General features: G+C 50.5%; 1 non-coding gene across 1 annotated transcript; it reads left to right on the plus strand.

Moving 5' to 3' along the window:
- Positions 1 to 9797: 9797 nt before the first annotated feature.
- TRNAP-AGG (transfer RNA proline (anticodon AGG)) lies at positions 9798 to 9869 on the plus strand. Its single transcript has one exon. It is a non-coding gene; the product is annotated as a tRNA-Pro (tRNA).
- Positions 9870 to 10000: the final 131 nt, after the last annotated feature.

A 10000-nucleotide genomic window follows, 5' to 3' on the forward strand; every position in this document is an offset into this window, starting at 1 on the left:
GTGTGCCATATGCTCAGACCAGGATGCGGAGAATATCGCTACGTCGTCTAGATACGGTAAAGCGAATTCTTGCTGTCCCCGCAACACTTTATCCATGAGGCTTGAAAAACAGTATGGCGCGTTCTTCAAACCAAAACTCAACACTTTAGGACGGAATGTTCCCATTGGTGAAATGAACGCCGCATACCTACTAGCCTCTTCTGTAAGTGGAACCTGCCAATAACCCCTGACAAGATCTAGGGTGGAAATAAACTGAGCGCTACTAACTTTCTCAAGGCGCTCCTCGATGTTAGGGATCGGATAAATTTGATCCTTAGTGATGGAATTAAGCCTGCGGTAGTCGACGCAAGGACGAGGTTCCTTGCCCGGTACCTCAACTAAAATCAAAGGGGAGGTATAATCACTCTCACCTGCCTCAATAACACCGAGCTGTAGCATTTTCTTTACCTCAGCCTCCATAATATTGCTCTGGCGGGGTGACACCCGATACGCCTTGGATCGTACTGGCTCTGGGGAGGTAAGTTCTATATCATGAGTAAGTACAGAAGTCCTACCAGGCCTCTCAGAGAACAGACCTTGAAACTCTTGTAATAGCTGGTGTAGTTCGGTTTTCTGCTCGGGCGACAGCGGTGCTTTACTGATAAGGTCACTAATGACTTGACCGGTGTCTTCCCTGTTCGTCACTGAGCCTAGTCCCGGAAGCTCGACCGGAAGCTCTTCAGGAACGTTTACCATCATGCACACCACTGCTTCCCTTTGTCTATAAGGTTTGAGCAGATTACAGTGGTAAACTTGCTGTGCTTTCCGCTTTCCTGGCAGACTTACCACGTAGTTAACGTCCGACAGTTTCTGAACAATTCGTGCTGGGCCCTCCCACTGCACGTCTAGTTTGTTGTTTAGCGATGTGCGCAATATCATGACCTCATCGCCCACCTCAAAACGACGGGCCCTGGCTGTCCGATCATAATAAACCTTGGCCCTCTGCTGGGCCTTTGTCATTGCTTCACCTGACAACTCCTGTGCCCTTTTTAAGCGTTCGAGGAGCTTAAGTACGTACTCCACCACGACTGGGTCGTCGCCCCTACCTTCCCACGATTCTCGAAGCATGCGAAGCGGAGATCGAAGCGAGCGACCGTACACCAGTTCAGCTGGCGAAAACCCCGTAGCTGCATGCGGCGCGGTTCTTAATGCAAACATCAACCCAGGCAGACACAGCTCCCAGTCAGTTTGATGTTCAAAACACAATGCTCTCAACACGCGCTTCATGACGGAGTGGAGCTTCTCAACGGAATTCGACTGTGGGTGGTACACTGAGCTGTGTAACAGCTTTACCCCACACCTTTCGAGAAAAGTTGTCGTCAAAGCGCTAGTAAACACTGTGCCCTGATCTGATTGGATTTCCGCAGGGAAACCAACTCGCGCAAATATGGACAGTAGTGCATTAACTATCTCAACTGAGCTGAGTTCTTTAAGCGGCACTGCTTCAGGGAACTTTGTCGCTGGGCAGATCACAGTCAAAATGTGTCTGTACCCCGTGGCTGTTACCGGCAGAGGTCCCACTGTATCAATAACGAGCCGTCTAAAAGGCTCCGTTATGATAGGTACCAATTTCAACGGCGCCCTTGATTTGTCCCCTGGTTTGCCCACCCGCTGACAAGTGTCACATGTCCTCACGAAATGGTCTGCGTCCCGAAAACACCCTGGCCAATAGTACTCTTGCAAGAGACGGTCCTTAGTTTTCTTAACTCCTAGGTGTCCGGACCACGAACCCCCGTGTGACAAGCGCAACAGATCCTGACGATAGCATTGAGGCACGATCAGCTGATCGAACTCCACTCCTCGGCGGTCTAGATACTTCCGGTACAGGACTCCACCTCTTTCCACAAAACGCGCAGTTTTCCTGGCGATACCTTCTTTGACATTGCAGCGCACGTTTTCCAGGCTGCCATCCTTCTTTTGCTCTGCTATCAAAGCCGACCGGCTGACTTTTAGCAACCTATCAAGTCCGTCTGACGTAGGCGCGATGAGCAAATCAGTAGATAGCTCTTCTAACTTTCCCGTGTCGGGCGTTTCCTCTCCAGTATCTGGCGCCTTCAACGCTACAGGCTCAATTTTATTCAGTTCGGGCGTGCTCTGAATATCAGCTTGCTGCGCCTCTGACCCTTTTTCGTTGTTTGATAACGTCGGCCCCGCAACTACCGCCTTTGCAGCGAGCTCCCGAACCTTCGATCTGGTTAAGGCCTGAACACTAGCTTCACCAAACAAAAGCCCCTTCTCGCGCAGGAGGTGATCGGACCTGTTTGAAAATAGGTACGGGTACTGGGGTGGCAGCATAGATGACACTGCCGCCTCCGTCTCAAGCGCTCCGAAAGGTCCTTCAATAAGCACCTTTGCTACTGGCAGACACACGCTATGAGCTTCCACGGCTTGCTTGATCCATGCGCACTCGCCCGTGAACATATGGGGTTCTACATAAGACGGGTGAACTACATCCATCGTAGCTGCGGAATCGCGAAGCACTCGGCACTCTTTCCCGTTCACGAGGAGGTCTCGCATGTAAGGCTCGAGAAGCTTCATGTTCTCGTCAGTGCTGCCTATTGAAAAAAACACAACTTTTGGTGTTGTTTCCGGACACTGCGCCGAAAAGTGACCCGGCTTCTGGCACGTATAACAAACGCGCGCTCGCCTCATCTCGAACCGCTTTCTGCGTTTGGCTGCCGCCGTCTCTTTACGTTTGGTCGGACTGCTTTCACTCGCATCCTCACTACGCGTGTCCCCCTTAAATCTCATGGGCGTGAACCTTGGCCTCTCAAACTTGGAGCCAAATTCACCCTTTTGACCGTCCTTAGCTCCGCGAGCCCGACGCGTCACAAACTCCTCGGCTAGCTCAGCGGCTTTAGCCACCGTACAAACGTCTGGCCTATCCAAGACCCAGTATCGCACGTTCTCCGGTAACCGACTATAAAACTGTTCTAGCCCGAAGCACTGCAGAACTTTATCGTGGTCACCAAACGCTTTCTCTTCTTTGAGCCACTCCTGCATGTTCGACATAAGCCTATACGCAAACTCTGTATATGACTCACTTTTGCCTTTCTCATTTTCCCGAAACTTCCGACGGAACGCCTCCGCAGACAGCCGGTACTTTTTTAGAAGACTCGATTTCACTGTGTCGAAATCCTCTGCCTCCTCTCTATCCAAGCGAGCGACTACGTCGGCCGCCTCGCCGGGTAACAAAGTGAGCAAGCGCTGTGGCCACGTTTCCCGAGAGAACCCCTGCTTCTCGCACGTTCGCTCAAAGTTAACCAGGAACAAACCAATGTCCTCTCCAAGCTTAAACGGCCGCATCAGGTCAGTCATTTTGAACAATACGCGTTCTCCTGCACCGTGTGCCTGACTTCCATTACGAGCGCGTTGCATCTCTATCTCGAGACGCTTCATTTCCAACGCGTGTTGACGGTCGCGCTCTTCTTTTTTCTCTTGTTGCTCTCGCTCTTTCTGTTCTTTACGTTCACGCTCTTCTTTTTCTTTCTGTTCTTTAAGTTCGCGCTCTTCTTTTTCTTTTTGTTCTTTAAGTTCGCGCTCCTGTCTTTTTGCAGTCTCCCTCTCTTCAATGGTCTCAAGGCATTCCGACAGCTCGTCATCCTCAGCCTCTAACTCAAGAATAGCCTTTAGCAGTTCTGGTTTTCTGAGTTTGTCTGAGACATCCAGACCCAACTCTCTTGCAAGCTCCAACAATTTCGGTTTGCGCAACGACTTCAAATCCATGGCTGCTCTGAATGCTGCTTTCTCTACTGCTTACTATTGTCTTGCCGCAAACTAACCCGGCAGCAACGACAACCACAATTACCAGCTCTGTTTCTGACACTAACAAAAGCCTGGCAAAGCTCAGAAGAAGAAAGTCCCGCACTCACCAAACCTCGCAGCCAAGAGTCCAGCGCAGTCGTTCCGCTGCAGGCAACCAGTCATCACACAGGGCTCGTTGCACTGCTCCCGGATCGTCGTTGAGCTGCTCAGCATACAGTCAACTGCATATCTTCGCTGCTGGCCTCCGTTGTCGCGATCTCACCGCTGGCAGACAGTTGTTTGGAGTCGGAGGCGATCTCCCCGCTGCCAACCAGATGTTTTGATCGCACCGCTGGTACGATCTGTTGGGAACTCGGCGCTGACGCCCGTGGTTGTACCTGGGTCGCAAGCCCCAAGGGTAGCGTTGGCCTGGCGGCCTGGGGTACAACTGGAAGCATCCGAAGGTCCCGGCAAAGCATGAGTCGACTGGTAACAACAAAACAACTTGTTTATTTTAACATTGCAAAGAGTTGGCGGTCAGGTTGACCGAAGTAGAGAGACGGGAGAGCACTTTACTCAACAGAAGAAATCGGAGCCCTCCCTTTTGGCGTCCGGGGGCAGCTGTTTTTATACTCTCGCAGTTGAGGGCAAGAAGGAACCCCTCAACAGACGAGCACGTGAATGTACAATGGGCTAATGGTGACGCACACTGTCGTAGCGCTGCCGGTCGGGCACAATGACTGGAATGAGAGGGTGATCCCTGCTTTCGCAGCGCCTGGTTCAGGCACAATGACTGGAAGGGGAGGATGACCCCTGCTGTCGCATCGCCTGGTTCGGGCACAATGGCACATACACTCACACACGCACATGAAGACACGTGGCATCGGAACATGCCTGGAAACGCCTGGAAACACCTGGCGGGGAGCGTTGCGGCGACGACGATCGGGCCAAAATGTCTGCCGCCCCGCCGCAGTCGCGCCGGCAAAACCGCGTGTCGCAGGCGAAACGCAACACAATGCGCGGGATAATCGTAGTCGTTGTCTTCTTCTTTTTCTACAACTCGTCAAAATATGACATAGGTGTAAACGCGCTGCGAATGTAAACTGTTGTCATTCTGCTTCCGGCAGCCGAGCTGAGCGGTCAGCAGGATCATGGGCTCCAGTGGAGCAGCGACAGCGGCCACTTTTGGCCGCGGAAATAGGCTCAACGATGATAAGGATTATGCTTTTATTTTGCCGCAGCTGCCTAAAGGACAACTGGTGATTAACACCGTCTTTTTGCACGGTGATGTACGTGCGAGGCCGTACAAGGTGGAGGATTTCAGGGATGCCCTTCTGCCGACGGGCCTGCTGCCGGATGTGGTATGCATAGGGGCGTACCAAATCAACCACGTCTGGGCAGTGACCCTCTGCGATGCAACTGCAACGAAAAGGCTGCTTGCCCTGAAGGAACTTCAAGTGAAGGGACGACGGTGCCTCATCATTGACCCGCAGGACCAACAGGTGAAGCTTAGGCTTCACTGGCTGCTCTACGGCGTTGCCGACGAGGACGTCCGGACGGCTTTCGCGGCTTTCGGCAAGGTGGAGGAGGTGAGCCGGGAACGGTGGCGCGTTGAAGGCATGGGAACCAAGACCTCAACCACCAGGACCGTCCTTCTCAAGCTGAAGGCCAGCATGAAGGTGGAAGACCTCCCCCATCAGATCCGCGTCGGTGGAGAGTTAGCCTTGGTCGTCGTTCCCGGTCGACCGATGCAGTGCCTGCGCTGCCACGGCACGGGACACGTCCGCCGTGAGTGCAGAGTACCGCGTTGTACCCGGTGCAGACGTTTCGGCCACGTCGACGCTGAATGCGTGAAGTCCTATGCCGCTGTGACAGGCCCACCAGTGAATGATGTTGCGGCAGAGCACCTCATGGATGTGGCCGAGGCGGAGGACGCGGCTAAAGGAACCGGTGACATGGTGTCGACAGAGACAAGTAGTGGGACGACGATTCTGGAGGTAGACGGCAACGCGGCTGAGGCTACTCAGAAGCCGAGTAGGACGGAACGGGATGCTACGACCCAGGGGCAGGCGACGGGAAACGTCAGTGAAGACGCAACTGACGACGCGACCGCAATGCAGCAGGACGAGGGCGTCATCGACGACGACCGTACTGGGGATCTTGCTGCCTCCGTCAAGCGCACCCACGACCAGACGAAGGACCGCGAGGATCGGGCACCCAGCACCAGTGAGGGACCACCGACGAAGACTCCTCATGGGAGGCGGATGGGCTACAAGCCAAAGCCCAATGTACCGCCTGAAAGGAAGCCTGCCGACAAAGCGGCCACGTCTAAGGACACCAACAAACCGGGAGGTCCCGGAGGCGGCTAGCCGAGGGCTAGTCGTGAGCGGTAAGCACCATGCTCCGGGCCTACTTTACTTTTCTTTTAGATCAAGATGGCTCAAATACCGTCCCTGAGGATTGCCACATTAAACGTGAGAGGGCTGGCGGCTAGTCGTAGGCAAAGTCAGGTCCTACGTTTGGTCACTGACCACGACATAGACGTACTAGCCGTCCAGGAAACTAAAGTTGAAGGAGAGGAGGAGACCGGGAGCATGGTGCGACGTTTCACGACTAGGTATTTTGCGGTGGTTAGCCATGCTGTAGGCACGGCTGGAGGGTGCGTTCTTCTTGTGAAGAAGCTGCCTGGACTGCAGATTCAGAGCATTTTTTCGTGTGAGTCAGGAAGGATTGTTCTTTGTGATATTGTTATGGGTGATTCAGAGTTCCGCATCATATGCGTATATGCGCCGAATTCAGTAGATGAGCGCGCCCGTTTTTTTTCGAACCTTTCACGATATGTTTGTTGTAATATGCGCGTGATGATGTTAGGGGACTTTAATTGTGTGTTGAGTGCTGGAGACAGAGTCAATAATGCAGGTGTGCGTGACCGAAGCAGTGAAGTGTTATCAAATTTAATTAATGAAAATGAACTCGATGATGTTTATGAATGTCTGGAAGGGGGGCGTCAAGTGACTTTTACACGTTTTCAGGGCAGCAGCCATGCGCGTTTGGACCGAATGTACATTTCATTGGATATGATTCCAAGATGCCACGGTTACTGTGTAGTACCAGTGTCGTTTTCAGATCACTGCCTTGTGAAATGTAACGTAGGTATAATGAAAAAGCGACATGTATTTAAGTGGGATATGTGGAAACTGAATGCCTTGTTACTAAATGACCAGCCCTTTTTACAGGTAGTACGGGATGCGATTAATGAAGTTCAATGTGATGCTGCGGGAACAATCGTCGAGAAGTGGGAATGTTTTAAAGAAAAGATTAAAATGAAAGCAATAGAAAGATCCAGTTGTAAAAAATTCGAGAAGGAAATGAAAGAAAAGGGTTTCAGAACACTGCTTGGGCAGCTGCTAACGCTTCAGTGCAAAGAGCCTGGTGCGTACAAAGACGATGTGCGAAACGTCAAAGAAAAACTTGAACTGTTTGACAAGGAACGCTATCAAGGAGCCATCGTGCGAGCACGAGCGGATGCACTAGCGGCAGGGGAGACGCCCACTAAAAGGGCGCTGGGTCTTGAGAAGGCGTATGGACGAAGAAACCATGTGGAGCAGATTTTAGTGAATGGGAATGTCGTTGAAGACAGTGATAGCATTCAGCGCGCCTTCTTTGAGTACTATCACTCGCTCTTCGCATTTCAGGAAGCGAATGTTGAGGGTTTTAAAGCAGGTTTTCTGCATCGCATGCCACGTTTGAGCGATGACGTAAAAAAGCGATTAGAGGAAAAAATAAGGGAGAGAGAAGTCGAAAAGGCAATCGACGATTTGAACTTGGGTAAATCACCGGGACCTGATGGACTCAGCGCGGGTCTATATAAAGCTTTTAAAAGAGAGCTGGCGCCTTTGCTTGCGCATGTATTTAATGACGCATACGAAAAGAAATCATTACCACCTTCCTTTGGAAAAACGCACACCATTCTAATACCGAAGAGCGATCAAATAGACAAACTCAGATTTGTGTCATCCTACAGACCGATTTCACTAACAAACGTCGATTATAAAATATTTATGAAGGTTTTAGCTAGCAGGCTTCAAGGCGTCATCAAGGAAATAGTCGCAGACCATCAAACTTGTGGCATCAAAGGGCGATCTATTTTTTCAAACATCCATAAGATGCGATGTGTGCTCGAGTGCTGTGACGTCATCGGTGGCCGTGTTGCAGTACTTCAGCTCGACCTAGAGAAAGCGTTCGATTGTGTCGCTCACGTTATTTTGTTTGCCATCTTAGATCATGTTAATGTCGGTTCCATCATCACTGAGGGCGTGGCCTTGGCGTACCAGAACTGCACAACAAGATTAATTGTTAACAAGTGTCTGGGGGCCCCCATTAACATCAGGCGTTCAGTGCGCCAAGGCTGCCCCCTCAGTCCGCTATTATTTGCTATCTACGTAGAAGCAATGTGTGTAGCAATTAATGAAAATGACGGAATACGTGGTTTCAGATTGGCAGCGACCGAAGTGAAGTTGCTCGCATATGCAGATGACATTGCAGTGTGTTGCACTGACAAACCAAGTGTAACGGAAACCATATCTGTAGTACAACATTTCTGCGCCGTAACGGGTAGCAGAGTAAACTGGGGCAAATCGCTAGGGCTGTGGCACGGGGACTGGTTTTCTGCACCCGACTATTTCGCGAACGTGAACTGGGTGAAAACTCCGACCAGGTATCTGGGTGTTCCCCTCGACAGGTATAATAGCAGCGACGAATACTGGAGGAACCAAACCAAGGAACTGAAAGAAAAAGTAGACAAATGGAAAAGTACTAACCTGTCCATTTTTGCAAGAGCGACAATTTGTAACGTGTTTTTTATTACTAAGTTATATTACGTCTTGCAAACGCTGTATTGTTCTAGAGTAAATGTGCAAAGGCTGCACAGAGTGTTCGCAGTTTTCATCTGGGGATCAACATGGGAAAGGTGCAGCCGAACAAATTTGTTCAGAAGAGTGAAGGATGGGGGTGTGGGCCTGGCGCATCTTTTTGTTCGTCAAGTTGTAAACCGATTTTTGTTTTTTCGCGATGTTCGCGATCCTTTTCTGCGCGCCGTATGTCAGCTAAGGTTGAGTAACGCTTTGCCGGCACATGTTGTTAGCACGGCAAATTTGACTGGAACTTTGCGTGGTTATTTCAAGGAAGTTGTTGACAGTGTACGCTTCCTTTCTGTTCGGTTTACAAATGATTACCTTTGTGATGTGAAAAGGAAAACATTGTATAGAGATGTATGCGACATTGTTTTCCCAGTGCCCTTATACAGAGCCATATACAGTGGAGGGCCAGGACAGGATGTACTTAAAAGAGTAAAACAGATGCAGGTGCCACCAGGGGTGAAGACCTTCTTCTTTAAGCTACACACAGGAACGCTCTCCGTGAAGACGTTTCTGGAGGAACGGGGTTGTCTCGTACCTTGGGGGTCGCACTGCTTGATATGCAAGAAGCCCGAAAATATAGATCACGTTTTCCTACATTGCTGGGCGGCAGTTTTCTTCTGGGACGTCTTAAAGCGAACCCTGAAGAAAGAGCTGCCGGTGGACCCCCAAGGTATCAGGTATCTGGCCATTAAAGATGACGACGGGGTTCCCTATGACTTTGTTATGTTAAATGCTCTACACTGTATATGGCGGGCTCGTATGGCAGGGTACCATTGCGATCCTGATGCTAGGCCAGCTCGTGCTTACTTCAAGGAATGTATGTCGCGATTTATTGAAAACCATAAAATACAAGAATGTGTACCGGATTGGCTGTCGAGGCTAGAACCCCTGACAGCCATGAAGGAATTTTAGTATGACAAAGCCAGTCCAATATGGACAGACGGCTTTATTGTGCGGTTTCTTTCCTTACGCACCTTCCGTTTTTTTTTCCTCCTCCAACGGTTGGAATTTGTGATACACAAGTGTGTGCTAACTGTACCGTCTGAGTAATGTCGAAGACCGGCAATAAATAAAAAAAAAATGTAAACTGTTGTCGGCTCGTTGGTCTAGGGGTATGATTCTCGCTTAGGGTGCGAGAGGACCCGGGTTCAAATCCCGGACGTGCCCTCTATTTCTTTTTCGCTCTCAGGCCGAGTGTTACCAATGCCGGGATAATCGTAGTCGTTGTCCTCTTCTTTTTCTACAACTCGTCAAAATATGACATAGGTGTAAACGCGCCGCGAATGTTAACTGTTGTC

This window comes from Dermacentor variabilis, chromosome 1 (genome assembly GCF_050947875.1).
Source record: "Dermacentor variabilis isolate Ectoservices chromosome 1, ASM5094787v1, whole genome shotgun sequence".
Classification (NCBI taxonomy): domain Eukaryota; kingdom Metazoa; phylum Arthropoda; class Arachnida; order Ixodida; family Ixodidae; genus Dermacentor; species Dermacentor variabilis.